This window comes from Saccoglossus kowalevskii, chromosome 7 (genome assembly GCF_978046115.1).
Source record: "Saccoglossus kowalevskii chromosome 7, keSacKowa6.1, whole genome shotgun sequence".
Classification (NCBI taxonomy): Eukaryota; Metazoa; Hemichordata; class Enteropneusta; family Harrimaniidae; genus Saccoglossus; species Saccoglossus kowalevskii.
Window position 1 is genome coordinate 40953187 of NC_140647.1, and position 23913 is coordinate 40977099.

General features: G+C 43.0%; 79 pseudogenes; 4 read left to right on the top strand and 75 right to left on the bottom strand.

Moving 5' to 3' along the window:
• Positions 1-79: 79 nt before the first annotated feature.
• LOC146740995 (5S ribosomal RNA) lies at positions 80-198 on the top strand (annotated as a pseudogene).
• A 96-nt stretch (positions 199-294) lies between these two features.
• LOC146740996 (5S ribosomal RNA) lies at positions 295-413 on the top strand (annotated as a pseudogene).
• Positions 414-722: 309 nt separating this feature from the next.
• LOC146740997 (5S ribosomal RNA) lies at positions 723-841 on the top strand (annotated as a pseudogene).
• A 94-nt stretch (positions 842-935) lies between these two features.
• LOC146740998 (5S ribosomal RNA) lies at positions 936-1054 on the top strand (annotated as a pseudogene).
• Positions 1055-1302: 248 nt separating this feature from the next.
• On the bottom strand, positions 1303-1422 carry LOC146740999 (5S ribosomal RNA; annotated as a pseudogene).
• Positions 1423-1518: 96 nt separating this feature from the next.
• Positions 1519-1638, bottom strand: LOC146741000 (5S ribosomal RNA; annotated as a pseudogene).
• Positions 1639-1734: 96 nt separating this feature from the next.
• On the bottom strand, positions 1735-1854 carry LOC146741001 (5S ribosomal RNA; annotated as a pseudogene).
• Positions 1855-2381: 527 nt separating this feature from the next.
• LOC146741002 (5S ribosomal RNA) lies at positions 2382-2503 on the bottom strand (annotated as a pseudogene).
• Positions 2504-3029: 526 nt separating this feature from the next.
• LOC146741003 (5S ribosomal RNA) lies at positions 3030-3149 on the bottom strand (annotated as a pseudogene).
• Positions 3150-3244: 95 nt separating this feature from the next.
• Positions 3245-3364, bottom strand: LOC146741004 (5S ribosomal RNA; annotated as a pseudogene).
• A 96-nt stretch (positions 3365-3460) lies between these two features.
• On the bottom strand, positions 3461-3580 carry LOC146741005 (5S ribosomal RNA; annotated as a pseudogene).
• A 312-nt stretch (positions 3581-3892) lies between these two features.
• LOC146741006 (5S ribosomal RNA) lies at positions 3893-4012 on the bottom strand (annotated as a pseudogene).
• A 96-nt stretch (positions 4013-4108) lies between these two features.
• LOC146741007 (5S ribosomal RNA) lies at positions 4109-4228 on the bottom strand (annotated as a pseudogene).
• A 96-nt stretch (positions 4229-4324) lies between these two features.
• Positions 4325-4444, bottom strand: LOC146741008 (5S ribosomal RNA; annotated as a pseudogene).
• Positions 4445-4540: 96 nt separating this feature from the next.
• LOC146741009 (5S ribosomal RNA) lies at positions 4541-4660 on the bottom strand (annotated as a pseudogene).
• Positions 4661-4756: 96 nt separating this feature from the next.
• Positions 4757-4876, bottom strand: LOC146741010 (5S ribosomal RNA; annotated as a pseudogene).
• Positions 4877-4972: 96 nt separating this feature from the next.
• LOC146741011 (5S ribosomal RNA) lies at positions 4973-5092 on the bottom strand (annotated as a pseudogene).
• A 311-nt stretch (positions 5093-5403) lies between these two features.
• Positions 5404-5523, bottom strand: LOC146741012 (5S ribosomal RNA; annotated as a pseudogene).
• Positions 5524-5619: 96 nt separating this feature from the next.
• On the bottom strand, positions 5620-5739 carry LOC146741013 (5S ribosomal RNA; annotated as a pseudogene).
• Positions 5740-5835: 96 nt separating this feature from the next.
• On the bottom strand, positions 5836-5955 carry LOC146741014 (5S ribosomal RNA; annotated as a pseudogene).
• Positions 5956-6128: 173 nt separating this feature from the next.
• LOC146741015 (5S ribosomal RNA) lies at positions 6129-6248 on the bottom strand (annotated as a pseudogene).
• Positions 6249-6344: 96 nt separating this feature from the next.
• Positions 6345-6464, bottom strand: LOC146741016 (5S ribosomal RNA; annotated as a pseudogene).
• Positions 6465-6560: 96 nt separating this feature from the next.
• On the bottom strand, positions 6561-6680 carry LOC146741017 (5S ribosomal RNA; annotated as a pseudogene).
• A 96-nt stretch (positions 6681-6776) lies between these two features.
• Positions 6777-6896, bottom strand: LOC146741018 (5S ribosomal RNA; annotated as a pseudogene).
• A 96-nt stretch (positions 6897-6992) lies between these two features.
• Positions 6993-7112, bottom strand: LOC146741019 (5S ribosomal RNA; annotated as a pseudogene).
• A 96-nt stretch (positions 7113-7208) lies between these two features.
• Positions 7209-7328, bottom strand: LOC146741020 (5S ribosomal RNA; annotated as a pseudogene).
• Positions 7329-7424: 96 nt separating this feature from the next.
• LOC146741021 (5S ribosomal RNA) lies at positions 7425-7544 on the bottom strand (annotated as a pseudogene).
• Positions 7545-7640: 96 nt separating this feature from the next.
• Positions 7641-7760, bottom strand: LOC146741022 (5S ribosomal RNA; annotated as a pseudogene).
• A 97-nt stretch (positions 7761-7857) lies between these two features.
• Positions 7858-7977, bottom strand: LOC146741023 (5S ribosomal RNA; annotated as a pseudogene).
• A 604-nt stretch (positions 7978-8581) lies between these two features.
• On the bottom strand, positions 8582-8701 carry LOC146741024 (5S ribosomal RNA; annotated as a pseudogene).
• Positions 8702-8797: 96 nt separating this feature from the next.
• LOC146741025 (5S ribosomal RNA) lies at positions 8798-8917 on the bottom strand (annotated as a pseudogene).
• Positions 8918-9013: 96 nt separating this feature from the next.
• On the bottom strand, positions 9014-9133 carry LOC146741026 (5S ribosomal RNA; annotated as a pseudogene).
• Positions 9134-9444: 311 nt separating this feature from the next.
• Positions 9445-9563, bottom strand: LOC146741027 (5S ribosomal RNA; annotated as a pseudogene).
• Positions 9564-9782: 219 nt separating this feature from the next.
• Positions 9783-9902, bottom strand: LOC146741028 (5S ribosomal RNA; annotated as a pseudogene).
• A 96-nt stretch (positions 9903-9998) lies between these two features.
• On the bottom strand, positions 9999-10118 carry LOC146741029 (5S ribosomal RNA; annotated as a pseudogene).
• Positions 10119-10214: 96 nt separating this feature from the next.
• Positions 10215-10334, bottom strand: LOC146741030 (5S ribosomal RNA; annotated as a pseudogene).
• Positions 10335-10430: 96 nt separating this feature from the next.
• Positions 10431-10550, bottom strand: LOC146741031 (5S ribosomal RNA; annotated as a pseudogene).
• Positions 10551-10938: 388 nt separating this feature from the next.
• On the bottom strand, positions 10939-11058 carry LOC146741032 (5S ribosomal RNA; annotated as a pseudogene).
• Positions 11059-11369: 311 nt separating this feature from the next.
• On the bottom strand, positions 11370-11489 carry LOC146741033 (5S ribosomal RNA; annotated as a pseudogene).
• A 220-nt stretch (positions 11490-11709) lies between these two features.
• On the bottom strand, positions 11710-11829 carry LOC146741034 (5S ribosomal RNA; annotated as a pseudogene).
• A 95-nt stretch (positions 11830-11924) lies between these two features.
• Positions 11925-12044, bottom strand: LOC146741035 (5S ribosomal RNA; annotated as a pseudogene).
• A 96-nt stretch (positions 12045-12140) lies between these two features.
• On the bottom strand, positions 12141-12260 carry LOC146741036 (5S ribosomal RNA; annotated as a pseudogene).
• A 527-nt stretch (positions 12261-12787) lies between these two features.
• On the bottom strand, positions 12788-12907 carry LOC146741037 (5S ribosomal RNA; annotated as a pseudogene).
• A 96-nt stretch (positions 12908-13003) lies between these two features.
• On the bottom strand, positions 13004-13123 carry LOC146741038 (5S ribosomal RNA; annotated as a pseudogene).
• Positions 13124-13219: 96 nt separating this feature from the next.
• Positions 13220-13339, bottom strand: LOC146741039 (5S ribosomal RNA; annotated as a pseudogene).
• Positions 13340-13435: 96 nt separating this feature from the next.
• Positions 13436-13555, bottom strand: LOC146741040 (5S ribosomal RNA; annotated as a pseudogene).
• Positions 13556-13651: 96 nt separating this feature from the next.
• LOC146741041 (5S ribosomal RNA) lies at positions 13652-13771 on the bottom strand (annotated as a pseudogene).
• Positions 13772-13867: 96 nt separating this feature from the next.
• LOC146741042 (5S ribosomal RNA) lies at positions 13868-13987 on the bottom strand (annotated as a pseudogene).
• Positions 13988-14299: 312 nt separating this feature from the next.
• Positions 14300-14419, bottom strand: LOC146741043 (5S ribosomal RNA; annotated as a pseudogene).
• A 96-nt stretch (positions 14420-14515) lies between these two features.
• LOC146741044 (5S ribosomal RNA) lies at positions 14516-14635 on the bottom strand (annotated as a pseudogene).
• A 97-nt stretch (positions 14636-14732) lies between these two features.
• On the bottom strand, positions 14733-14852 carry LOC146741045 (5S ribosomal RNA; annotated as a pseudogene).
• A 96-nt stretch (positions 14853-14948) lies between these two features.
• Positions 14949-15068, bottom strand: LOC146741046 (5S ribosomal RNA; annotated as a pseudogene).
• Positions 15069-15164: 96 nt separating this feature from the next.
• On the bottom strand, positions 15165-15284 carry LOC146741047 (5S ribosomal RNA; annotated as a pseudogene).
• Positions 15285-15380: 96 nt separating this feature from the next.
• On the bottom strand, positions 15381-15500 carry LOC146741048 (5S ribosomal RNA; annotated as a pseudogene).
• Positions 15501-15597: 97 nt separating this feature from the next.
• LOC146741049 (5S ribosomal RNA) lies at positions 15598-15717 on the bottom strand (annotated as a pseudogene).
• Positions 15718-15813: 96 nt separating this feature from the next.
• Positions 15814-15933, bottom strand: LOC146741050 (5S ribosomal RNA; annotated as a pseudogene).
• A 97-nt stretch (positions 15934-16030) lies between these two features.
• On the bottom strand, positions 16031-16150 carry LOC146741051 (5S ribosomal RNA; annotated as a pseudogene).
• A 605-nt stretch (positions 16151-16755) lies between these two features.
• Positions 16756-16875, bottom strand: LOC146741052 (5S ribosomal RNA; annotated as a pseudogene).
• A 311-nt stretch (positions 16876-17186) lies between these two features.
• Positions 17187-17306, bottom strand: LOC146741053 (5S ribosomal RNA; annotated as a pseudogene).
• Positions 17307-17526: 220 nt separating this feature from the next.
• Positions 17527-17646, bottom strand: LOC146741054 (5S ribosomal RNA; annotated as a pseudogene).
• Positions 17647-17741: 95 nt separating this feature from the next.
• On the bottom strand, positions 17742-17861 carry LOC146741055 (5S ribosomal RNA; annotated as a pseudogene).
• Positions 17862-17957: 96 nt separating this feature from the next.
• LOC146741056 (5S ribosomal RNA) lies at positions 17958-18077 on the bottom strand (annotated as a pseudogene).
• A 311-nt stretch (positions 18078-18388) lies between these two features.
• LOC146741057 (5S ribosomal RNA) lies at positions 18389-18508 on the bottom strand (annotated as a pseudogene).
• A 312-nt stretch (positions 18509-18820) lies between these two features.
• Positions 18821-18940, bottom strand: LOC146741058 (5S ribosomal RNA; annotated as a pseudogene).
• Positions 18941-19036: 96 nt separating this feature from the next.
• LOC146741059 (5S ribosomal RNA) lies at positions 19037-19156 on the bottom strand (annotated as a pseudogene).
• A 95-nt stretch (positions 19157-19251) lies between these two features.
• On the bottom strand, positions 19252-19371 carry LOC146741060 (5S ribosomal RNA; annotated as a pseudogene).
• A 96-nt stretch (positions 19372-19467) lies between these two features.
• On the bottom strand, positions 19468-19587 carry LOC146741061 (5S ribosomal RNA; annotated as a pseudogene).
• Positions 19588-19683: 96 nt separating this feature from the next.
• Positions 19684-19803, bottom strand: LOC146741062 (5S ribosomal RNA; annotated as a pseudogene).
• A 95-nt stretch (positions 19804-19898) lies between these two features.
• On the bottom strand, positions 19899-20018 carry LOC146741063 (5S ribosomal RNA; annotated as a pseudogene).
• Positions 20019-20114: 96 nt separating this feature from the next.
• LOC146741064 (5S ribosomal RNA) lies at positions 20115-20234 on the bottom strand (annotated as a pseudogene).
• Positions 20235-20545: 311 nt separating this feature from the next.
• On the bottom strand, positions 20546-20665 carry LOC146741065 (5S ribosomal RNA; annotated as a pseudogene).
• A 312-nt stretch (positions 20666-20977) lies between these two features.
• Positions 20978-21097, bottom strand: LOC146741066 (5S ribosomal RNA; annotated as a pseudogene).
• Positions 21098-21193: 96 nt separating this feature from the next.
• On the bottom strand, positions 21194-21313 carry LOC146741067 (5S ribosomal RNA; annotated as a pseudogene).
• A 95-nt stretch (positions 21314-21408) lies between these two features.
• LOC146741068 (5S ribosomal RNA) lies at positions 21409-21528 on the bottom strand (annotated as a pseudogene).
• Positions 21529-21624: 96 nt separating this feature from the next.
• Positions 21625-21744, bottom strand: LOC146741069 (5S ribosomal RNA; annotated as a pseudogene).
• Positions 21745-21840: 96 nt separating this feature from the next.
• Positions 21841-21960, bottom strand: LOC146741070 (5S ribosomal RNA; annotated as a pseudogene).
• Positions 21961-22271: 311 nt separating this feature from the next.
• On the bottom strand, positions 22272-22391 carry LOC146741071 (5S ribosomal RNA; annotated as a pseudogene).
• Positions 22392-22703: 312 nt separating this feature from the next.
• LOC146741072 (5S ribosomal RNA) lies at positions 22704-22823 on the bottom strand (annotated as a pseudogene).
• Positions 22824-22919: 96 nt separating this feature from the next.
• LOC146741073 (5S ribosomal RNA) lies at positions 22920-23039 on the bottom strand (annotated as a pseudogene).
• Between the last annotated feature and the right edge of the window lie 874 nt (positions 23040-23913).

Sequence of the window (23913 nt, forward strand, 5' to 3'; positions counted from 1 at the left end):
CACCATACATACCAACTTTTCCCCGGGATTTGTTGCCTAGCCGAAGTATTAAATTACATCCAATTCCGACGAATATTCAGCCTACTGCCAAACCGTTGCAGAATACACCAGTTCTCGTCCGATCACTGAAGTTAAGCTGCATCGGGCGTGGTTAGTACTTGCATGGAGACCGGCTGGGAATACCACGTGCAGTAGGCTTATCAACATTTTTATTCCACCGTACATACCAACTTTTTCCCGGGATTTGTTGGCTAGCCGAAGTATTAAATCACATCCAATTCCGACGAATATTCAGCCTACTGCCAAACCATTGCAAAATACACCAATTCTCGTCCGATCACTGAAGTTAAGCTGCATCGGGCGTGGTTAGTACCTGCATGGAGACTGGCTGGGAATACCACGTGCAGTAGGCTGGTGAACATTTTTATTCCACCGTACATACTAAATTTTTTCCATGATTTTTTGCCTAGCCGAAGCATTAAATGAAATCCAATTGCGACGAATATTCAGCCTACTGCCAATCCATTGCAGAATACACCAGTTTTCGTCCGATCACTGAAGTTAAGCCGCATCGGGCGTGGTTAGTACTTGCACGGGAGACCGGCTGGGAATACCACGTCTAGGCTTATCAACATTATTATTCCACCATACATACCAACTTTTTCCCGGGATTTGTTGCCTAGCCGAAGTATTAAATAACATCCAATTCCGACGAATATTCAGCCTACTGCCAAACCATTGCATAATACACCAGGTCTCGTCCGATCACTGAAGTTAAGCTGCATCGGGCGTCGTTAGTACTTGCATGGAGACCGGCTGGGAATACCACGTGCAGTAAGCTCATCAACATTTTTATTCCACCATACATACCAACTTTCCCGGGATTTGTTGCCTAGCCGAAGTATTAAATTACATCCAATTCCGACGAATCTTCAGCGTACTGCCAAACCATTGCAGAATACACCAGTTCTCGTCCGATCACTATAGTTAAGCTGCATCTGGCGAGGTTAGTACTTGCATGGAGACCGGCTGGGAATACCACGTGCAGTAGGCTGGTGAACATTTTTATTCCACCGTACATACTAAATTTTTTCCATGATTTTTTGCCTAGCCGATGCATTAAATGAAACCAATTGCGACGAATATTCAGCCTACTGCCAACGCGGACGAGAACTGGTGTATTCTGCAATGGTTTGGCAGTAGGCTGAATATTCGTCGGAATTGGATGTCATTTAAATGCTACGGCTAGGCAAACAATCCCGGGAAAAAGTTAGCATGTACGGTGGGATAAAAATGTTGATAAGCCTACTGCACGTGGTATTCCCAGCCGGTCTCCCATGCAAGTACTAACCACGCCCGATGCAGCTGAACTTCAGTGATCGGTCGCGAACTGGTGTATTCTGCAATGGTTTGTCAGTAGGCTAAAAATTCGTCGGAATTGGATGCCATTTAATGCTTCGGCTAGGCAAACAATCCCGGGAAAAAGTTAGAATGTACGGTGGAATAAAAATGTTAATGTGCCTACTGCACGTGGTATTCCCAGCCAGTCTCTCATGCAAGTACTAATCACGCCCGATGCAGCTGAACTTCAGTGATCGGACGAGAACTGGGGTATTCTGCAATGGATTGGCAGTAGGCTGAATTGTCGTCGGAAGTGGATGTCATTTAATGCTTCGGCTAGGCAAAGAAACCAGGAAAAATGTTACTATGTACTGCGGAATACATTTTTTGATGAGCCTGCTGCACGTGGTATTCCCAGCCGGTCTCCCATGCAAGTACTAACCACGCCCGATGCAGCTTAACTTCAGTGATGTGACGAGAACTGGTGTATTCTGCAATGGTTTGGCAGTAGGCTGAATATTCGTCGGAATTGGATGTCATTTAATGCTACGGCTAGGCAAAAAATCATGGTAAAAAGTTAGTATGTAATGTAGAATAAAAATGTTGATGAGACTACTACACGTGATATTTTCAGCCGGTCTCCCATGCAAGTACTAACCACGTCCGGTGAGCTTAACTTCAGTGATCGGTCGAGAACTGGTGTATTCTGCAATGGTTTGTCAGTAGCCTGAAAAATCGTCGGTATTGGATGCCATTTAATGCTTCGGCTAGGCAAAAAATCCCGGGAAAAATTTAGTATGTACGGTGGAATAAAAATGTTAATGTGCCTACTGCATGTGATATTCTCAGCCGGTCTCCCATGCATGTACTAAACACGCCCGATGCAGCTGAACTTCAGTGATCGGTCGCGAACAGGTGTATTCTGCATTGGCTTGGCAGTAGGCTGAATATTCGTCGCAATTGGATGTCATTTAATGCTGCGGCTAGGCAAAAAATTATGGACAAAAGTTTGTTTGTACGGTGGAATTAAAATTTGTATCAGCCTACTGCACGTGGTATTCCCAGCCGGTTTCCCATGCAAGTACTAACCACGTCCAATGCATCTTAACTTCAGTGATCGGAAGAGAACTATTGTGTGTTCTGCAATGGTTTGGCAGTAGGCTGAATATTCGTCGGAATTGGATGCCATTTAATGCTTCGGCTAGGCATACAATCCCGGGAAAAAGTTAGTATGTACTGTGGAATAAAAATGTTAATGTGCCTACTGCACGTGATATTCTCAGCCGGTCTCCCATGCAAGTACTAACCACGTCCGGTGAGATTAACTTCAGTGATGGGACGAGAACTGGAGTATTCTGCAATGGTTTGTCAGTAGGCTGAAAATTCGTCGGAATTGGATGACATTTAATGCTTCGGGTAGGCAAAAAATCATGGAAAAAAATTAGTGTGTACGATGGAATAAAAATGTTGATGAGCCTACTGCACGTGGTATTCCCAGCCGGTCTCCGTGCAAGTACTAAGCACGCCCGATGCGGCTTAACTTCAGTGATCGGACGAGAACTGGTTTATTTTGCAATGGTTTGGCAGTAGGATGAATATTCGTTGGAATTGGATGTAATTTAATACTTCGGCTAGGCAAAAAATCCCGGGAAAAATTTAGTATGTACGGTGGAATAAAAATGTTGATGAGCTTACTGCACGTGGTATTCCCAGCCGGTCTCCCATGCAATTACTAAGCACGCCCGATGCGGCTTAACTTCAGTGATCGGATGAGAACTGGTGTATTCTGCAATTGTTTGGCTGTAGGCTGAATATTCGTCAGAATTGGATGTCGTTTAACGCTTTGGCTAGGCAAAAAATCCGGGAAAAAGTTGGTATGTACGGTGGAATAAAAATGTTGATGAGCCTCATGCACGTGGTATTCCCAGCCGGTCTCCCATGCAAGTACTAACCACGCCCAATGCAGCTTAACTTCAGTGTTCGGACGAGAACTGGTGTACTCTGCAATAGTTTGGCAGTAGGCTAACTATTTGTCCGAATTGTATGTTATTTAATGTTTCGTCTAGGCAAAAAATCATAGGAAAATGTTAGTATGTAAAGTGGAATAAAAATGTTGATGTGCCTACTGCGCGTGGTATTCCCAGCAGGTCTCCCATGCAAGTACTAAACACGCCCGATGCAGCTTAACTTCAGTGATCGGACGAGAACTGGTGTATTTTGCAATTTATCGGCAGTAGGCTGAATATTCGTCGGATTTGGATGTCGTTTAACGCTTCGGCTAGACAAAAAAATCGCGGAAAAAAGTTAGTAGGTACGGGAGAATAAAAATGTTGATGAGCCTACTGCACGTTGTATTCCCAGCCGGTCTCCCATGCAAGTACTAACCACGTCCGGTGAGCTTACTTCAGAGATCGGACGAGAACTGGTGTATTCTGCAATGGTTTGGCAGTAGGCTGAATATTCGTCCGAATTGTATGTCATTTAATGTTTCGTCTAGGCAAAAAATCATGGAAAAAAAGGTAGTATGTAATGTGGAATAAAAATGTTGATGAGCCTACTGCACGTGTTATTCCCAGCCGGTCTCCCGTGCAAGTACTAACCACGCCCGATGCGGCTTAACTTCAGTGATCGGACGAGAACTGGTGTATTCTGCAATGGTTTGGCAGTAGGCTGAATATTTGTCGGAATTCGATTTCAGTTAATGCTTCGGCTAGGCAAAAAATCACGGGAAAAAGATAATATGTACGGTGGAGTAAAAATGTTGATAAGCCTGCTGCACGTGGTTTTCCCAGCAGATCTACCATGCAAGTACTAACCACGCCCGATGCAGCTTAACTTCAGTGATCGGACGAGAACTGGTGTACTCTGCAATGGTTTGGCAGTAGGCTGAATATTCGTCGGAATTGGATGTAATTTAATACTTCGGCTAGGCAACAAATCCCGGGAAAAAGTTGGTATGTACGGTGGAATAATAATGTTGATAAGCCTACTGCACGAGGTATTCCCAGCCGGTCTCCAATGCAAGTACTAACCACGCCCGATGCAGTTTAACTTCAGTGATCGGACGAGAACTGGTGTATTCTGCAATGGTTTGGCAGTAGGCTGAATATTTGACGGAATTGAATGTAATTTAATACTTCGGCTAGGCAACAAATCCCGGGAAAATGTTTGTATGTACGGTGGAATAATAATGTTGATAAGCTTACTGCACGTGGTATTCCCAGCCGGTCTCCCATGCAAGTACTAACCATGCCCGATGCAGATTAACTTCAGTGAACGGATGAGAACTGGTGTTCTCTGCATTGTTGTGGCAGTAGCCTGAATATTCGTCGCAATTGGATGTCATTTAATGCTTCGGCTAGGCAAAAAAACATGGAAAAAATTTAGTATGTACGGTGGAATAAAAATGTTGATGAGCGTACTGCACTTGGTATTCTCAGCCGGTCTCCCAAGCAAGTACTAACCACGCCCGATGCAGCTTAACTTCAGTGATTGGACGAGAACTGTTGTATTCTGCAATGGTTTGGCAGTAGGCTGTATGTACGTCGGAATTGGATGTAATTTAATGCTACGGCTAGGAAAAAAATCATAGGAAAAAGTTAGTATGTAATGTGGAATAAAAATGTTGATGAGCCTACTGCACGTGGTATTCCCAGTCGGTCCTCCATGCAAGTACTAACCACGCCCGATGCAGCTTAACTTCAGTGATCGGACGAGAACTGGTGTATTCTGCAATGGGTTGGCAGTAGGCTGAATATTCGTCGGAATTGGATGTCGTTTAATGCTTCGGCTTTGCAAAAAAATCCGGGAGAATGTTAGTATGTAATGTGGAATACAAATGTTGATGAGCCTACTGCACGTGGTATTCTCAGCCAGTCTCCCATGCAAGTACTAACCACGCCCGATGAGATTAACTTCAGTGATCGGACAAGAACTGGTGTATTCTGCATTGGTTTGGATGTAGGCTGAATATTCGTTGCAATTGGATGTCATTTATTGCTTCGGCTAGGCAAAAAAACATGGGAAAATGTTAGTATGTAATGTGGAATAAAAATGTTGATGAGCCTACTACACGTGGTATTCCCAGCCAGTCTCCCATGCAAGTACTAACCATGCCCGATGCAGTTTAACTTCAGTGATCGGACGAGAACTGGTGTATTCTGTAATGGTTTGGCAGTAGGCTGAATATTTGACGGAATTGAATGTAATTTAATACTTCGGCTAGGTAACAAATCTCGGGAAAATGTTTGTATGTACGGTGGAATAATAATATTGATAAGCCTACTGCGCGAGATATTCCCAGCCGGTCTCCCATGCAAGTACTAACCACGCCCGATGCAGATTAACTTCAGTGATCGGACAAGAACTGGTGTATTCTGCATTGGTTTGGGTGTAGGCTGAATATTCTTTGCAATTGGAGGTCATTTATTGCTTCGGCTAGGTAAAAAAATATGGGAAATTGTTAGTATGTAATGTGGAATAAAAATATTGATGAGCATACTGCACGTGTTTTTCCCAGCCTGTCTCCCATGCAAGTACTAACCACGCCCGATGCAGCTTAACTTCAGTGATCGGACGAGAACTGGTGTATTCTGCAATGGGTAGGCAGTAGGCTGAATATTCGTCCGTATTGTATGTCATTTAATGCTTGATGAGAACTGGTGTATTCTGCATTGATTTGGCAGTAGGCTGAATATTCGTTGCAATTGGATGTCATTTATTGCTTCGGCTAGGCAAAAAAAACATGGGAAAATGTTAGTATGTAATGCGGAATAAAAATGTTGATGAGCCTACTGCACATGGCATTCCCAGCCAGTCTCCCATGCAAGTACTAACCACGCCCGATGCAGATTAACTTCAGTGATCGGACGAGAACTGGTGTATTCTGCATTGGTTTGGCTGTAGGTTGAATATTCTTTGCAATTGGAGGTCATTTATTGCTTCGGCTAGGTAAAAAATTATGGGAAAATGTTAGTATGTAATGTGGAATAAAAATGTTGATGAGCCTACTGCGCGTTGTATTCCCAGCCGGTCTCCCATGCAAGTACTAACCACGCCCGATGCAGCTTAACTTCAGTGATCGGATGAGAACTGGTGTATTCTGCAATTATTTGGCTGTAGGCTGAATATTTGTCGGAATTGAATGTAATTTAATACTTTGGCTAGGCAACAAATCCCGGGAAAAAGTTTGCATGTATGGTGGAATAATAATGTTGATGAGCCTACTGCACGTGGTATTCCCAGCTGTTCTCCCCTGCAAGTACTAACCACGCCCGATGCAGCTTAACTTCAGTGATCGGACGAGAACTGGTGTGTTCTGCAATGGTTTGGTAGTAGGCTGAATATACTTCGGAATTGGATGTCATTTAATGCTACGGCTAGGAAAAAAATCATAGGAAAAAGTTAGTATGTAATGTGGAATAAACATGTTGATGAGCCTACAGCACGTGGTATTCCCAGCCGGTCTCCCATGCAAGTACTAACCATGCCCGATGCAGATTAACTTCAGTGATCGGAAGAGAACTGGTGTATTCTGCATTGGTTTGGCAATAGGCTGAATATTCGTCGGAATTGGATGTAATTTAATACTTCGGCTATGCAAAAAATCCCGGGAAAAATTTAGTATGTACGGTGGAATAAAAATGTTGATGAGCCTACTGCACGTGGTATTCTCAGCCGGTCTCCCATGCAAGTACTAACCACGCCCGATTCATCTTAACATCAGTGATCGGACGAGAACTGTTGTATTCTGCAATGGTTTGGCAGTAGGCTGAATATATGTCGGAATTGGATGTCATTTAATGCTACGGCTAGGCAAAAAATCATAGGAAAAAGTTAGTATGTAATGTGGAATAAAAATGTTAATGAGCCTACTACACGTGGTATTCCCAGCCGGTCTCCCATGCAAGTACTAACCACGCCTGATGCAGCGTAACTTCAGTGGTCGGAAGAGAACTGGTGTATACTGCAATCGTTTGGCAGTAGGCTGAATATTGGTCGGAATTGGATTTAATTTAATACTTCGGCTACGCAAAAAATCCTGGGAAAAAGTTAGTATGTACGGTGGAATAAAAATGTTGATGAGCCTACTGCACGTGGTATTCCCAGCCGGTCTGCCATGCAAGTACTAACCACGCCCAATGCAGCTTAACTTCAGTGATCGGACAAGAACTGGTGTATTCTGCAATGGGTTGGCAGTAGGCTGAATATTCGTCGGAGTTGGATGTCGTTTAATGCTTCGGCTATGCAAAAAATCCCGCGAAAATGTTAGTATGTACGGTGGAATAAAAATGTTGATGAGCCTACTGCATGCAGTATTCTCAGCCGGTCTCCCTTGCAAGTACTACCCTCGCCCGATGCAGCTTAACTTCAGTGATCGGACGTGAACTGGTGTATTCTGCATTGATTTGGCAGTAGGCTGAATATTCGTTGCAATTGGATGTCATTTATTGCTTCGGCTAGGCAAAAAAAACATGGGAAAATGTTAGTATGTAATGCGGAATAAAAATGTTGATGAGCCTACTGCACATGGCATTCCCAGCCAGTCTCCCATGCAAGTACTAACCACGCCCGATGCAGATTAACTTCAGTGATCGGACGAGAACTGGTGTATTCTGCATTGGTTTGGCTGTAGGTTGAATATTCTTTGCAATTGGAGGTCATTTATTGCTTCGGCTAGGTAAAAAATTAGGGGAAAATGTTAGTATGTAATGTGGAATAAAAATGTTGATGAGCCTACTGCGCGTTGTATTCGCAGCCAGTCTCCCATGGAAGTACTAACCACACCCGATGCAGATTAACTTCAGTGATCGTACGAGAACTGGTGTATTTCACAATGGCTTGGCAGTAGGCTGAATATTCGTCCGTATTGTATGTCATTTAATGCTTGATGAGAACTGGTGTATTCTGCAATGGGTTGGCAGTAAGTTGAATATTCGTTGCAATTGGATGTCATTTATTGCTTCGGCTAGCAAAAAAAACATGGAAAAATATTAGTATGTACGGTGGAATAAAAATGTTGATAAGCCTACTGCACGTGGTATTCCCAGCCGTTCTCCCATGCAAGTACTAACTGCGCCCGATGCAACTTAACTTCAGAGATCGGAAGAGAACTGGTGTATTCTGCATTGGTTTGAAAGTAGGCTGAATATTCGTCACAATTGGATATCATTTAATGCTTCGGCTAGGCAAAAAATCATGGAAAAAATTTAGTATGTATGGTGGAATAAAAATGTTGATAAGCCTACTGCACGTGGTATTCCCAGCCAGTCTCCCATGCAAGTACTCACCATGCCCTATGCAGATTAACTTCAGTGATCGGACGAGAACTGGTGTATTCTGCAATGGGATGGCATTAGGCTGAATATTCGTCGGAATTGGATATCATTTAATGCTTCGGCTAGGCAAAAAATCATGGAAAAAATTTAGTATGTATGGTGGAATAAAAATGTTGATAAGCCTACTGCACGTGGTATTCCCAGCCAGTCTCCCATGCAAGTACTCACCATGCCCTATGCAGATTAACTTCAGTGATCGGACGAGAACTGGTGTATTCTGCATTGGTTTGAAAGTAGGCTGAATATTCGTCACAATTGGATATCATTTAATGCTTCGGCTAGGCAAAAAATCATGGAAAAAATTTAGTATGTATGGTGGAATAAAAATGTTGATAAGCCTACTGCACGTGGTATTCCCAGCCAGTCTCCCATGCAAGTACTCACCATGCCCTATGCAGATTAACTTCAGTGATCGGACGAGAACTGGTGTATTCTGCAATGGGATGGCATTAGGCTGAATATTCGTCGGAATTGGATGTCGTTTAAAGCTTCGGCTATGCAAAAAATCCCGCTAAAAAGTTAGTATGTACGGTGATATAAAAATGTTGATGAGCCTACTGCTTGTGGTATTCTCAGCCTGTCTCCCATGCAAGTACTAACCACGTCCGGTGGGCTTAACTTCAGTGATCGGACGAGAACTGGTGTATTCTGCAATGGTTTGTCAGTAGGCTGAATATTCGTCGGAATTGGATGTAATTTAATACTTCGGCTAGGCAAAAAATCCCGGGAAAAAGTGAGTATGTACGGTGGAATAAAAATGTTGATGAGCCTACTGCACGTGGTATTCCAGCCGGTCTACGATGCAAGTACTAACCACGCCCGATGCAGCTTAACTTCAGTGATCGGACGAGAACTGGTGTATTCTGCAATGGTTTGGCAGTAGGCTGAATATTCGTCGGAATTGAATGTCATTTAATGCTACGGCAGTAGGCTGAATATTCGTCCGTATTGTATGTCATTTAATGCTTAATGAGAACTGGTGTATTCTGCAATGGGTTGGCAGTAAGTTGAATATTCGTTGCAATTGGATGTCATTTATTGCTTCGGCTAGGGAAAAAAACATGGAAAAATATTAGTATGTACGGTGGAATAAAAATGTTGATAAGCCTACTGCACGTGGTATTCCCAGCCGGTCTCCCATGCAAGTACTAACCATGCCCGATGCAGATTAACTTCAGTGATCGGAAGAAAACTGGTGTATTCTGCAATGGTTTGGCAGTAGGCTGAATATTCTTTGCAATTGGAGGTCATTTATTGCTTCGGCTAGGTAAAAAATTATGGGAAAATGTTAGTATGTAATGTGGAATAAAAATGTTGATGAGCCTACTGCACGTGGTATTCCCAGCCGGTCTCCCATGCAAGTACTAACCACACCTGATGCAGGTTAACTTCAGTGATCGGACGTGAACTGGTGTATTCTGCAATGGGTTGGCAGTAGGCTGAATATTCGTTGCAATAGGATGTAATTTATTGCTTCGGCTAGGCAAAAAAACATGGGAAAATGTTAGTATGTAATGCGGAATAAAAATGTTGATGAGCCTACTGCACATGGCATTCCCAGCCAGTCTCCCATGCAAGTACTAACCACGCCCGATGCAGATTAACTTCAGTGATCGGAAGAAAACTGGTGTATTCTGCAATGGTTTGGCAGTAGGCTGAATATTCTTTGCAATTGGAGGTCATTTATTGCTTCGGCTAGGTAAAAAATTATGGGAAAATGTTAGTATGTAATGTGGAATAAAAATGTTGATGAGCCTACTGCACGTGGTATTCCCAGCCGGTCTCCCATGCAAGTACTAACCACACCCGATGCAGATTAACTTCAGTGATCGTACGAGAACTGGTGTATTTCACAATGGCTTGGCAGTAGGCTGAATATTCGTCCGTATTGTATGTCATTTAATGCTTGATGAGAACTGGTGTATTCTGCAATGGGTTGGCAGTAAGTTGAATATTCGTTGCAATTGGATGTCATTTATTGCTTCGGCTAGCAAAAAAAACATGGAAAAATATTAGTATGTACGGTGGAATAAAAATGTTGATAAGCCTACTGCACGTGGTATTCCCAGCCGTTCTCCAATGCAAGTACTAACTGCGCCCGATGCAACTTAACTTCAGAGATCGGAAGAGAACTGGTGTATTCTGCATTGGTTTGAAAGTAGGCTGAATATTCGTCACAATTGGATATCATTTAATGCTTCGGCTAGGCAAAAAATCATGGAAAAAAGTTAGTATGTACGGTGGAATAAAAATGTTGATAAGCCTACTGCACGTGGTATTCCCAGCCAGTCTCCCATGCAAGTACTCACCATGCCCTATGCAGATTAACTTCAGTGATCGGACGAGAACTGGTGTATTCTGCAATGGGATGGCAGTAGGCTGAATATTCGTCGGAATTGGATGTCGTTTAAAGCTTCGGCTATGCAAAAAATCCCGCGAAAAAGTTAGTATGTACGGTGATATAAAAATGTTGATGAGCCTACTGCTTGTGGTATTCTCAGCCTGTCTCCCATGCAAGTACTAACCACGTCCGGTGGGCTTAACTTCAGTGATCGGACGAGAACTGGTGTATTCTGCAATGGTTTGTCAGTAGGCTGAATATTCGTCGGAATTGGATGTTATTTAATACTTCGGCTAGGCAAAAAATCCCAGGAAAAAGTGAGTATGTACGGTGGAATAAAAATGTTGATGAGCCTACTGCACGTGGTATTCCCAGCCGGTCTACCATGCAAGTACTAACCACGCCCGATGCAGCTTAACTTCAGTGATCGGACGAGAACTGGTGTATTGTGCAATGGTTTGGCAGTAGGCTGAATATTCGTCGGAATTGAATGTCATTTAATGCTACGGCAGTAGGCTGAATATTCGTCCGTATTGTATGTCATTTAATGGTTGATGAGAACTGGTGTATTCTGCAATGGGTTGGCAGGAAGTTGAATATTCGTTGCAATTGGATGTCATTTATTCCTTCGGCTAGGGAAAAAAAACATGGAAAAATATTAGTATGTACGGTGGAATAAAAATGTTGATAAGCCTACTGCACGTGGTATTCCCAGCCGGTCTCCCATGCAAGTACTAACTGCGCCCGATGCAACTTAACTTCAGTGATCGGAAGAGAACTGGTGTATTCTGCAATGGTTTGGCAGTAGGCTGAATATTCGTCGGAATTGAATGTAATTTAAAACTTCGGCTAGGCAACAAATCCCGGGAAAAGTTTGTATGTACGGTGGAATAATAATGTTGATAAGCCTACTGCACGCGGTATTCCCAGTCGGTCTCCCATGCAAGTACTAACCATGCTCGATGCAGATTAACTTCAGTGATCGGACGAGAACTGGTGTATTCTGCATTGGTTTGAAAGTAGGCTGAATATTCGTCACAATTGGATATCATTTAATGCTTCGGCTAGGCAAAAAATCATGGAAAAAATTTAGTATGTATGGTGGAATAAAAATGTTGATAAGCCTACTGCACGTGGTATTCCCAGCCAGTCTCCCATGCAAGTACTCACCATGCCCTATGCAGATTAACTTCAGTGATCGGACGAGAACTGGTGTATTCTGCAATGGGATGGCATTAGGCTGAATATTCGTCGGAATTGGATGTCGTTTAAAGCTTCGGCTATGCAAAAAATCCCGCTAAAAAGTTAGTATGTACGGTGATATAAAAATGTTGATGAGCCTACTGCTTGTGGTATTCTCAGTCTGTCTCCCATGCAAGTACTAACCACGTCCGGTGGGCTTAACTTCAGTGATCGGACGAGAACTGGTGTATTCTGCAATGGTTTGTCAGTAGGCTGAATATTCGTCGGAATTGGATGTAATTTAATACTTCGGCTAGGCAAAAAATCCCGGGAAAAAGTTAGTATGTACGGTGGAATAAAAATGTTGATGAGCCTAATGCACGTGGTATTCCCAGCCAGTCTCCCTTGCAAGTACTAACCACGCCCAATGCAGCTTACCTTCTGTGATCGGACGTGAACTGGTGTATTTTGCATTGGTTTGGCAGTAGCCTGAATATTCGTTGCAATTGGATGTCATTTATTGCTTTGGCTAGGCAAAAAAACATGGGAAAATGTTAGGATGTAATGTGGAATGAAAATGTTGATGAGCCTAATGCACGTGGTATTCCCAGATGGTCTCCCTTGCAAGTACTAACCATGCCCGATGCAGCTTAACTTCAGTGATCGGACGAAAACTGGTGTATTCTGCAATGATTTGGCAGTAGGCTGAATATTGGTCGGAATTGAATGTTATTTAAAACTTCGGCTAGGCAACAAATCCCGGGAAAAAGTTAGTATGTATGGTGGAATAATAATGTTGATAAGCCTACTGCAGGCGGTATTCCCAGCCGGTCTCCCATGCAAGTACTAACCACGCCCCATGCAGATTAACTTCAGTGATCGGACGAGAACTGGTGTATTCTGCATTGGTTTGAAAGTAGGCTGAATATTCGTCACAATTGGATGTCATTTAATGCTTCGGCTAGGCAAAAAATCATGGTAAAAATTTATTATGTACGGTGGAATAAAAATGTTGATAAGCCTACTGCACGTGGTATTCCCAGCCAGTCTCCCATGCAAGTACTAACCACGCCCGATGCAGCTTAACTTCAGTGATCGAACGAGAACTGGTGTATTCTACAATGGTTTGGCAGTAGGCGAAATATTGATCGGAATTGGATTTAATTCAATACTTCGGCTTGGCAAAAAATCCCGGGAAAAAGTTAGTATGTATGGTGGAATAAAAATGTTGATGAGCCTACTGCACGTGGTATTCCCAGCCGGTCTCCCTTGCAAGTACTAACCACCCCCGATGCAGCTTAACTTCAGTGATCGGACGAGAACTGGTGTATTCTGCAATGGTTTGGCAGTAGGCTGAATATTGGTCGGAATTGGATTTAATTTAATACTTCGGCTAGGCAAACAATCCCAGGAAAAAGTTAGTATGTACGTTGGAATAAAAATGTTGATGAGCCTACTGCACGTGGTATTCCCAGCCGGTCTCCCATGCAAGTACTAACCACGCCCAATGCAGCTTAACTTCAGTGATCGGACGAGAACTGGTGTATTCTGCAATGGGTTGGCAGTAGGCTGAATATTTGACGGAATTGGAGATCATTTATTGCTTCGGCTATGCAAAAAATTCCGGGAAAAGGTTAGGATGTAATGTGGAATGAAAATGTTGATGAGCCCAATGCACGTGGTATTCCCAGATGGTCTCCTTTGCAAGTACTAACCACGCCCGATGCAGCTTAACTTCAGTGATCGGACGAGAACTGGTGTATTCTGCAATGGTTTGGCAGTAGGCTGAATATTGGTCGGAATTGAATGTTATTTAAAACTTCAGCTAGGCAACAAATCCCGGGAAAAAGTTAGTATGTATGGTGGAATAATAATGTTGATAAGCCTACTGCAGGCGGTATTCTTAGCCGGTCTCCCATGCAAGTACTAACCATGCCCCATGCAGATTAACTTCAGTGATCGGACGAGAACTGGTGTATTCTGCATTGGTTTGAAAGTAGGTTGAATATTCGTCGGAATTGGATGTAATTTAATACTTCGGCTAGGCAAAAAATCCCGGGAAAATGTTAGTATGTACGGTGGAATAAAATTGTTGATGAGCCTAATGCACGTGGTATTCCCAGCCGGTCTCCCTTGCAAGTACTAACCACGCCCGAGGCAGCTTAACTTCAGTGATCGGACGAGAACTGGTGTATTCTGCAATGGTTTGGCAGTAGGCTGAATAATGGTCGGAATTGGATTTAAGTTAATACTTCGGCTAGGCAAACAATCCCAGAAAAAAGTTAGTATGTACGTTGGAATAAAAATGTTGATGAGCCTACTGCACGTGGTATTCTCAGCCGGTCTCCCTTGCAAGTACTACCCTCGCCCGATGCAGCCTAACTTCAGTGATCGGACGTGAACTGGTGTATTCTGCATTGATTTGGCAGTAGGCTGAATATTCGTTGCAATTGGATGTCATTTATTGCTTCGGCTAGGCAAAAAAAACATGGGAAAATGTTAGTATGTAATGCGGAATAAAAATGTTGATGAGCCTACTGCACATGGCATTCCCAGCCAGTCTCCCATGCAAGTACTAACCACGCCCGATGCAGATTAACTTCAGTGATCGGACGAGAACTGGTGTATTCTGCATTGGTTTGGCTGTAGGTTGAATATTCTTTGCAATTGGAGGTCATTTATTGCTTCGGCTAGGTAAAAAATTATGGGAAAATGTTAGTATGTAATGTGGAATAAAAATGTTGATGAGCCTACTGCGCATTGTATTCCCAGCCGGTCTCCCATGCAAGTACTAACCACGCCCGATGCAGCTTAACTTCAGTGATCGGATGAGAACTGGTGTATTCTGCAATTGTTTGGCTGTAGGCTGAATATTTGACGGAATTGAATGTAATTTAATACTTTGGCTAGGCAACAAATCCCGGGAAAATGTTTGCATGTATGGTGGAATAATAATGTTGATGAGCCTACTGCACGTGGTATTCCCAGCTGTTCTCCCCTGCAAGTACTAACCACGCCCGATGCAGCTTAACTTCAGTGATCGGACGAGAACTGGTGTGTTCTGCAATGGTTTGGTAGTAGGCTGAATATACTTCGGAATTGGATGTCATTTAATGCTACGGCTAGGAAAAAAATCATAGGAAAAAGTTAGTATGTAATGTGGAATAAACATGTTGATGAGCCTACAGCACGTGGTATTCCCAGCCGGTCTCCCATGCAAGTACTAACCATGCCCGATGCAGATTAACTTCAGTGATCGGAAGAGAACTGGTGTATTCTGCATTGGTTTGGCAATAGGCTGAATATTCGTCGGAATTGGATGTAATTTAATACTTCGGCTAGGCAAAAAATCCCGGGAAAAATTTAGTATGTAATGTGGAATAAAAAATGTTGATGAGCCTACTACACGTGGTATTCCCAGCCGGTCTCCCATTCAAGTACTAACCACGCCTGATGCAGCGTAACTTCAGTGGTCGGAAGAGAACTGGTGTATACTGCAATCGTTTGGCAGTAGGCTGAATATTGGTCGGAATTGGATTTAATTTAATACTTCGGCTACGCAAAAAATCCTGGGAAAAAGTTAGTATGTACGGTGGAATAAAAATGTTGATGAGCCTACTGCACGTGGTATTCCCAGCCGGTCTGCCATGCAAGTACCAACCACGCCCAATGCAGCTTAACTTCAGTGATCGGACAAGAACTGGTGTATTCTGCAATGGGTTGGCAGTAGGCTGAATATTCGTCGGAGTTGGATGTCATTTATTGCTTCGGCTAGGCAAAAAAAACATGGGAAAATGTTAGTATGTAATGCGGAATAAAAATGTTGATAAGCCTACTGCACATGGCATTCCCAGCCAGTCTCCCATGCAAGTACTAACCACGCCCGATGCAGATTAACTTCAGTGATCGGACGAGAACTGGTGTATTCTGCATTGGTTTGGCTGTAGGTTGAATATTCTTTGCAATTGGAGGTCATTTATTGCTTCGGCTAGGTAAAAAATTATGGGAAAATGTTAGTATGTAATGTGGAATAAAAATGTTGATGAGCCTACTGCGCGTTGTATTCGCAGCCAGTCTCCCATGCAAGTACTAACCACACCCGATGCAGATTAACTTCAGTGATCGTACGAGAACTGGTGTATTTCACAATGGCTTGGCAGTAGGCTGAATATTCGTCCGTATTGTATGTCATTTAATGCTTGATGAGAACTGGTGTATTCTGCAATGGGTTGGCAGTAAGTTGAATATTCGTTGCAATTGGATGTCATTTATTGCTTCGGCTAGCAAAAAAAAACATGGAAAAATATTAGTATGTACGGTGGAATAAAAATGTTGATAAGCCTACTGCACGTGGTATTCCCAGCCGTTCTCCCATGCAAGTACTAACTGCGCCCGATGCAACTTAACTTCAGAGATCGGAAGAGAACTGGTGTATTCTGCATTGGTTTGAAAGTAGGCTGAATATTCGTCACAATTGGATATCATTTAATGCTTCGGCTAGGCAAAAAATCATGGAAAAAAGTTAGTATGTACGGTGGAATAAAAATGTTGATAAGCCTACTGCACGTGGTATTCCCAGCCAGTCTCCCATGCAAGTACTCACCATGCCCTATGCAGATTAACTTCAGTGATCGGACGAGAACTGGTGTATTCTGCAATGGGATGGCAGTAGGCTGAATATTCGTCGGAATTGGATGTCGTTTAAAGCTTCGGCTATGCAAAAAATCCCGCGAAAAAGTTAGTATGTACGGTGATATAAAAATGTTGATGAGCCTACTGCTTGTGGTATTCTCAGCCTGTCTCCCATGCAAGTACTAACCACGTCCGGTGGGCTTAACTTCAGTGATCGGACGAGAACTGGTGTATTCTGCAATGGTTTGTCAGTAGGCTGAATATTCGTCGGAATTGGATGTTATTTAATACTTCGGCTAGGCAAAAAATCCCAGGAAAAAGTGAGTATGTACGGTGGAATAAAAATGTTGATGAGCCTACTGCACGTGGTATTCCCAGCCGGTCTACCATGCAAGTACTAACCACGCCCGATGCAGCTTAACTTCAGTGATCGGACGAGAACTGGTGTATTGTGCAATGGTTTGGCAGTAGGCTGAATATTCGTCGGAATTGAATGTCATTTAATGCTACGGCAGTAGGCTGAATATTCGTCCGTATTGTATGTCATTTAATGGTTGATGAGAACTGGTGTATTCTGCAATGGGTTGGCAGGAAGTTGAATATTCGTTGCAATTGGATGTCATTTATTGCTTCGGCTAGGGAAAAAAAACATGGAAAAATATTAGTATGTACGGTGGAATAAAAATGTTGATAAGCCTACTGCACGTGGTATTCCCAGCCGGTCTCCCATGCAAGTACTAACTGCGCCCGATGCAACTTAACTTCAGTGATCGGAAGAGAACTGGTGTATTCTGCAATGGTTTGGCAGTAGGCTGAATATTCGTCGGAATTGAATGTAATTTAAAACTTCGGCTAGGCAACAAATCCCGGGAAAAGTTTGTATGTACGGTGGAATAATAATGTTGATAAGCCTACTGCACGCGGTATTCCCAGTCGGTCTCCCATGCAAGTACTAACCATGCTCGATGCAGATTAACTTCAGTGATCGGACGAGAACTGGTGTATTCTGCATTGGTTTGAAAGTAGGCTGAATATTCGTCACAATTGGATATCATTTAATGCTTCGGCTAGGCAAAAAATCATGGAAAAAATTTAGTATGTATGGTGGAATAAAAATGTTGATAAGCCTACTGCACGTGGTATTCCCAGCCAGTCTCCCATGCAAGTACTCACCATGCCCTATGCAGATTAACTTCAGTGATCGGACGAGAACTGGTGTATTCTGCAATGGGATGGCATTAGGCTGAATATTCGTCGGAATTGGATGTCGTTTAAAGCTTCGGCTATGCTAAAAATCCCGCTAAAAAGTTAGTATGTACGGTGATATAAAAATGTTGATGAGCCTACTGCTTGTGGTATTCTCAGTCTGTCTCCCATGCAAGTACTAACCACGTCCGGTGGGCTTAACTTCAGTGATCGGACGAGAACTGGTGTATTCTGCAATGGTTTGTCAGTAGGCTGAATATTCGTCGGAATTGGATGTAATTTAATACTTCGGCTAGGCAAAAAATCCCGGGAAAAAGTGAGTATGTACGGTGGAATAAAAATGTTGATGAGCCTACTGCACGTGGTATTCCCAGCCGGTCTACGATGCAAGTACTAACCACGCCCGATGCAGCTTAACTTCAGTGATCGGACGAGAACTGGTGTATTCTGCAATGGTTTGGCAGTAGGCTGAATATTGGTCGGAATTGAATGTTATTTAAAACTTCAGCTAGGCAACAAATCCCGGGAAAAAGTTAGTATGTATGGTGGAATAATAATGTTGATAAGCCTACTGCAGGCGGTATTCTTAGCCGGTCTCCCATGCAAGTACTAACCATGCCCCATGCAGATTAACTTCAGTGATCGGACGAGAACTGGTGTATTCTGCATTGGTTTGAAAGTAGGTTGAATATTCGTCGGAATTGGATGTAATTTAATACTTCGGCTAGGCAAAAAATCCCGGGAAAATGTTAGTATGTACGGTGGAATAAAATTGTTGATGAGCCTAATGCACGTGGTATTCCCAGCCGGTCTCCCTTGCAAGTACTAACCACGCCCGATGCAGCTTAACTTCAGTGATCGGACGAGAACTGGTGTATTCTGCAATGGTTTGGCAGTAGGCTGAATAATGGTCGGAATTGGATTTAAGTTAATACTTCGGCTAGGCAAACAATCCCAGGAAAAAGTTAGTATGTACGTTGGAATAAAAATGTTGATGAGCCTACTGCACGTGGTATTCCCAGTCGGTATCCCATGCAAGTACTAACCATGCCCGATGCAGATTAACTTCAGTGATCAGACGAGAACTGGTGTATTCTGCAATGGTTTGGCAGTAGGCTGAATATTCGTCGGAATTGAATGTAATTTAATACTTCAGCTAGGAACAAATCCCTGGAAAAAGTTTGTATGTACAGTTGAATAATAATGTTGATAAACCTACTGCACGCGGTATTCCCAGCCGGTCTCCCATGCAAGTACTTACCATGCCCGATGCAGATTAACTTCAGTGATCGGATGAGAACTGGTGTATTCTGCATTGGTTTGGCAGTAGGCTGAATATTCGTCGCAATTGGATGTCATTTAATGCTTCGGCTAGGCAAAAAATCATGGAAAAAATTTAGTATGTATGGTGGAATAAAAATGTTGATAAGCCTACTGCACGTGGTATTCCCAGCCAGTCTCCCATGCAAGTACTCACCATGCCCTATGCAGATTAACTTCAGTGATCGGACGAGAACTGGTGTATTCTGCAATGGGATGGCATTAGGCTGAATATTCGTCGGAATTGGATGTCGTTTAAAGCTTCGGCTATGCAAAAAATCCCGCTAAAAAGTTAGTATGTACGGTGATATAAAAATGTTGATGAGCCTACTGCTTGTGGTATTCCCAGCCGGTCTCCCATGCAAGTACTAACTGCGCCCGATGCAATTTAACTTCAGTGATCGGAAGAGAACTGGTGTATTCTGCAATGGTTTGGCAGTAGGCTGAATATTCGTCGGAATTGAATGTAATTTAAAACTTCGGCTAGGCAACAAATCCCGGGAAAAGTTTGTATGTACGGTGGAATAATAATGTTGATAAGCCTACTGCACGCGGTATTCCCAGTCGGTCTCCCATGCAAGTACTAACCATGCTCGATGCAGATTAACTTCAGTGATCGGACGAGAACTGGTGTATTCTGCATTGGTTTGAAAGTAGGCTGAATATTCGTCACAATTGGATATCATTTAATGCTTCGGCTAGGCAAAAAATCATGGAAAAAATTTAGTATGTATGGTGGAATAAAAATGTTGATAAGCCTACTGCACGTGGTATTCCCAGCCAGTCTCCCATGCAAGTACTCACCATGCCCTATGCAGATTAACTTCAGTGATCGGACGAGAACTGGTGTATTCTGCAATGGGATGGCATTAGGCTGAATATTCGTCGGAATTGGATGTCGTTTAAAGCTTCGGCTATGCAAAAAATCCCGCTAAAAAGTTAGTATGTACGGTGATATAAAAACGTTGATGAGCCTACTGCTTGTGGTATTCTCAGTCTGTCTCCCATGCAAGTACTAACCACGTCCGGTGGGCTTAACTTCAGTGATCGGACGAGAACTGGTGTATTCTGCAATGGTTTGTCAGTAGGCTGAATATTCGTCGGAATTGGATGTAATTTAATACTTCGGCTAGGCAAAAAATCCCGGGAAAAAGTGAGTATGTACGGTGGAATAAAAATGTTGATGAGCCTACTGCACGTGGTATTCCCAGCCGGTCTACGATGCAAGTACTAACCACGCCCGATGCAGCTTAACTTCAGTGATCGGACGAGAACTGGTGTATTCTGCAATGGTTTGGCAGTAGGCTGAATATTGGTCGGAATTGAATGTTATTTAAAACTTCAGCTAGGCAACAAATCCCGGGAAAAAGTTAGTATGTATGGTGGAATAATAATGTTGATAAGCCTACTGCAGGCGGTATTCTTAGCCGGTCTCCCATGCAAGTACTAACCATGCCCCATGCAGATTAACTTCAGTGATCGGACGAGAACTGGTGTATTCTGCATTGGTTTGAAAGTAGGTTGAATATTCGTCGGAATTGGATGTAATTTAATACTTCGGCTAGGCAAAAAATCCCGGGAAAATGTTAGTATGTACGGTGGAATAAAATTGTTGATGAGCCTAATGCACGTGGTATTCCCAGCCGGTCTCCCTTGCAAGTACTAACCACGCCCGATGCAGCTTAACTTCAGTGATCGGACGAGAACTGGTGTATTCTGCAATGGTTTGGCAGTAGGCTGAATAATGGTCGGAATTGGATTTAAGTTAATACTTCGGCTAGGCAAACAATCCCAGGAAAAAGTTAGTATGTACGTTGGAATAAAAATGTTGATGAGCCTACTGCACGTGGTATTCCCAGTCGGTATCCCATGCAAGTACTAACCATGCCCGATGCAGATTAACTTCAGTGATCAGACGAGAACTGGTGTATTCTGCAATGGTTTGGCAGTAGGCTGAATATTCGTCGGAATTGAATGTAATTTAATACTTCAGCTAGGAACAAATCCCTGGAAAAAGTTTGTATGTACAGTTGAATAATAATGTTGATAAACCTACTGCACGCGGTATTCCCAGCCGGTCTCCCATGCAAGTACTTACCATGCCCGATGCAGATTAACTTCAGTGATCGGATGAGAACTGGTGTATTCTGCATTGGTTTGGCAGTAGGCTGAATATTCGTCGCAATTGGATGTCATTTAATGCTTCGGCTAGGCAAAAAATCATGGAAAAAAGTTAGTATGTATGGTGGAATAAAAATGTTGATAAGCCTACTGCACGTGGTATTCCCAGCCGGTCTCCCATGCAAGTACTAACCACGCCCGATGCAGATTAACTTCAGTGATCGGACGAGAACTAATGTATTCTGCATTGGTTTGGCTGTAGGCTAAATATTCTTTGTATTGGAGGTCATTTATTGCTTCGGCTAGGTAAAAAAAATAAGGGAAAATGTTAGTATGTAATGTGGAATAAAAATGTTGATGAGCCTACTGCACGTGGTATTCCCAGCCAGTCTTCCATGCAAGTACTAACCACGCCCGATACAGCTTAACTTCAGTGATCAGACGAGAACTGGTATATTCTGCAATGGGTTGGCAGTAGGCTGAATATTCGTTGCAATTGGATGTCATTTATTGCTTCGGCTAGTCAAAAAATCATGAGAAAATGTTAGTATGTACGGTGGAATAAAAATGTTGATAAGCCTACTGCACGTGGTATTCCCAGCCATTCTCCCATGCAAGTACTAACCACGTCTGGTGGGCTTAACTTCAATGATCGGACGAGAACAGGTATATTCTGGAATGGTTTGTCAGTTGGTTGAATATTCGTCGGAATTGGATGTAGTTTAATACTTCGGCTAGGCAAAAAATCCCGGGAAAAAGTCAGTATGTATGGTGGAATAAAAATGTTAATGAGCCTAATGCACGCGGTATTCCCAGCCAGTCTCCCTTGCTAGTACTAACCACGCCCGATGCAGCTTAACTTCATTGACCGGACGTGAACTGGTGTATTCTGCAATGGTTTGGCAGTAGGCTGAATATTCGTCGGAATTGAATGTAATTTAATACTTCGGCTAGGTAACAAATCTCGGGAAAATGTTTGTATGTACGGTAGAATAACAATGTTGATAAGCCTACTGCACGAGATATTCCCAGCCAGTCTCCCATGCAAGTACTAACCATGCCCGATGCAGATTAACTTCAGTGATCGGAAGAGAAATGGTGTATTTTGCATTGGTTTCGCAGTAGGCTGAATATTCGTCGCAATTCGATGTCATTTAATGCTTCGGCTAGGCAAAAAATCATGGAAAAAAGTTAGTATGTACGGTGGAATAAAAATGTTCATCAGCCTACTGCACGTGGTATTCCCAGCCGGTCTCCAATGCAAGTACTAACCACGCCCAATGCAGCTTAACTTCAGTGATCGGACGAGAACTGGTGTATTCTGCAATGGTTTGGCAGTAGTCTGAATATTCGTCGTAATTGAATGTAATTTAAAACGTCGGCTAGGCAACAAATCCCGGGAAAAAGTTTGTATGTACGATGGAATAATAATGTTGATAAGCCTACTTCACGCAGTATTCCCAGCCGGTCTCCCATGCAAGTACTAACCACGCCCGATGCAGCTTTACTTCAGTGATCGGACGAGAACTGGTGTACTCTGCAATGAGTTGGCAGTAGGTTGAATATTCGCACGAATTGGATGTCGTTTAATGCTTCGGCTATGCAAAAAATTCCGGGAAAAAGTCAGTATGACGGTGGAATAAAAATGTTGATGAGCCTAATGCACGTGGTATTCCCAGCCGGTCTCCCTTGCAAGTACTAACCACGCCCGATGCAGCTTAACTTCAGTGATCGTACGTGAACTGGTGTATTCTGCTGTCATGAATTTGTTTTCGCGTATCTGTTGACCGACTTAATTAACTCATTATTAGCGAATTGCTGTGTTATGTCTGTCATCGTGTAGGCCTATTTGAAATTTTGGACGGAACATGGCTCAGAGATTTGGAACTAATTACGAGATATCCGTCGCGATTCTGACAGTTGGTATTCCGTAGTTATTAATGTAGTGAACGATTAATCAAAAGATATGACGTATTCAGTACTTAGTTTGATTGGCTTTATGATTGAAGTTTACGCCTTAGAGTCTTTTTACTGCTTTGTAATTGGTTAGAGTTTTGAAAATGAATAAAGAGAGTTTGAGTTGGTCTTGGCGAATACTCCACGACAGACGCAGCCTTGGGCAGTCGAGTCCAGTCTGAGAGAGAGTCCAGTCCAGGGGCGAGCCTTGAGAGAGTCCGGTCTTGGGCGAGTCTTGGTTCACCCTTGTGAGAGTCTTGGGGACTTTTCCCCAGGGCGCTGTGTCTTATAGAGTGCTCCAAAAGATCGACTAAGACGATAGTTGAAACGTATTTCGTTGTGTGTGCCTTATTTGACTGTAAAGTTAAAGTGACTTCCCCGATCCCGTACCTCAAGGGGACGAGATAGAGAGACAAGACGAGTTTCCCCCCCTGACAGTGTGGAGACCCCGAGAAAGAAGATTTTACCCCTGATACT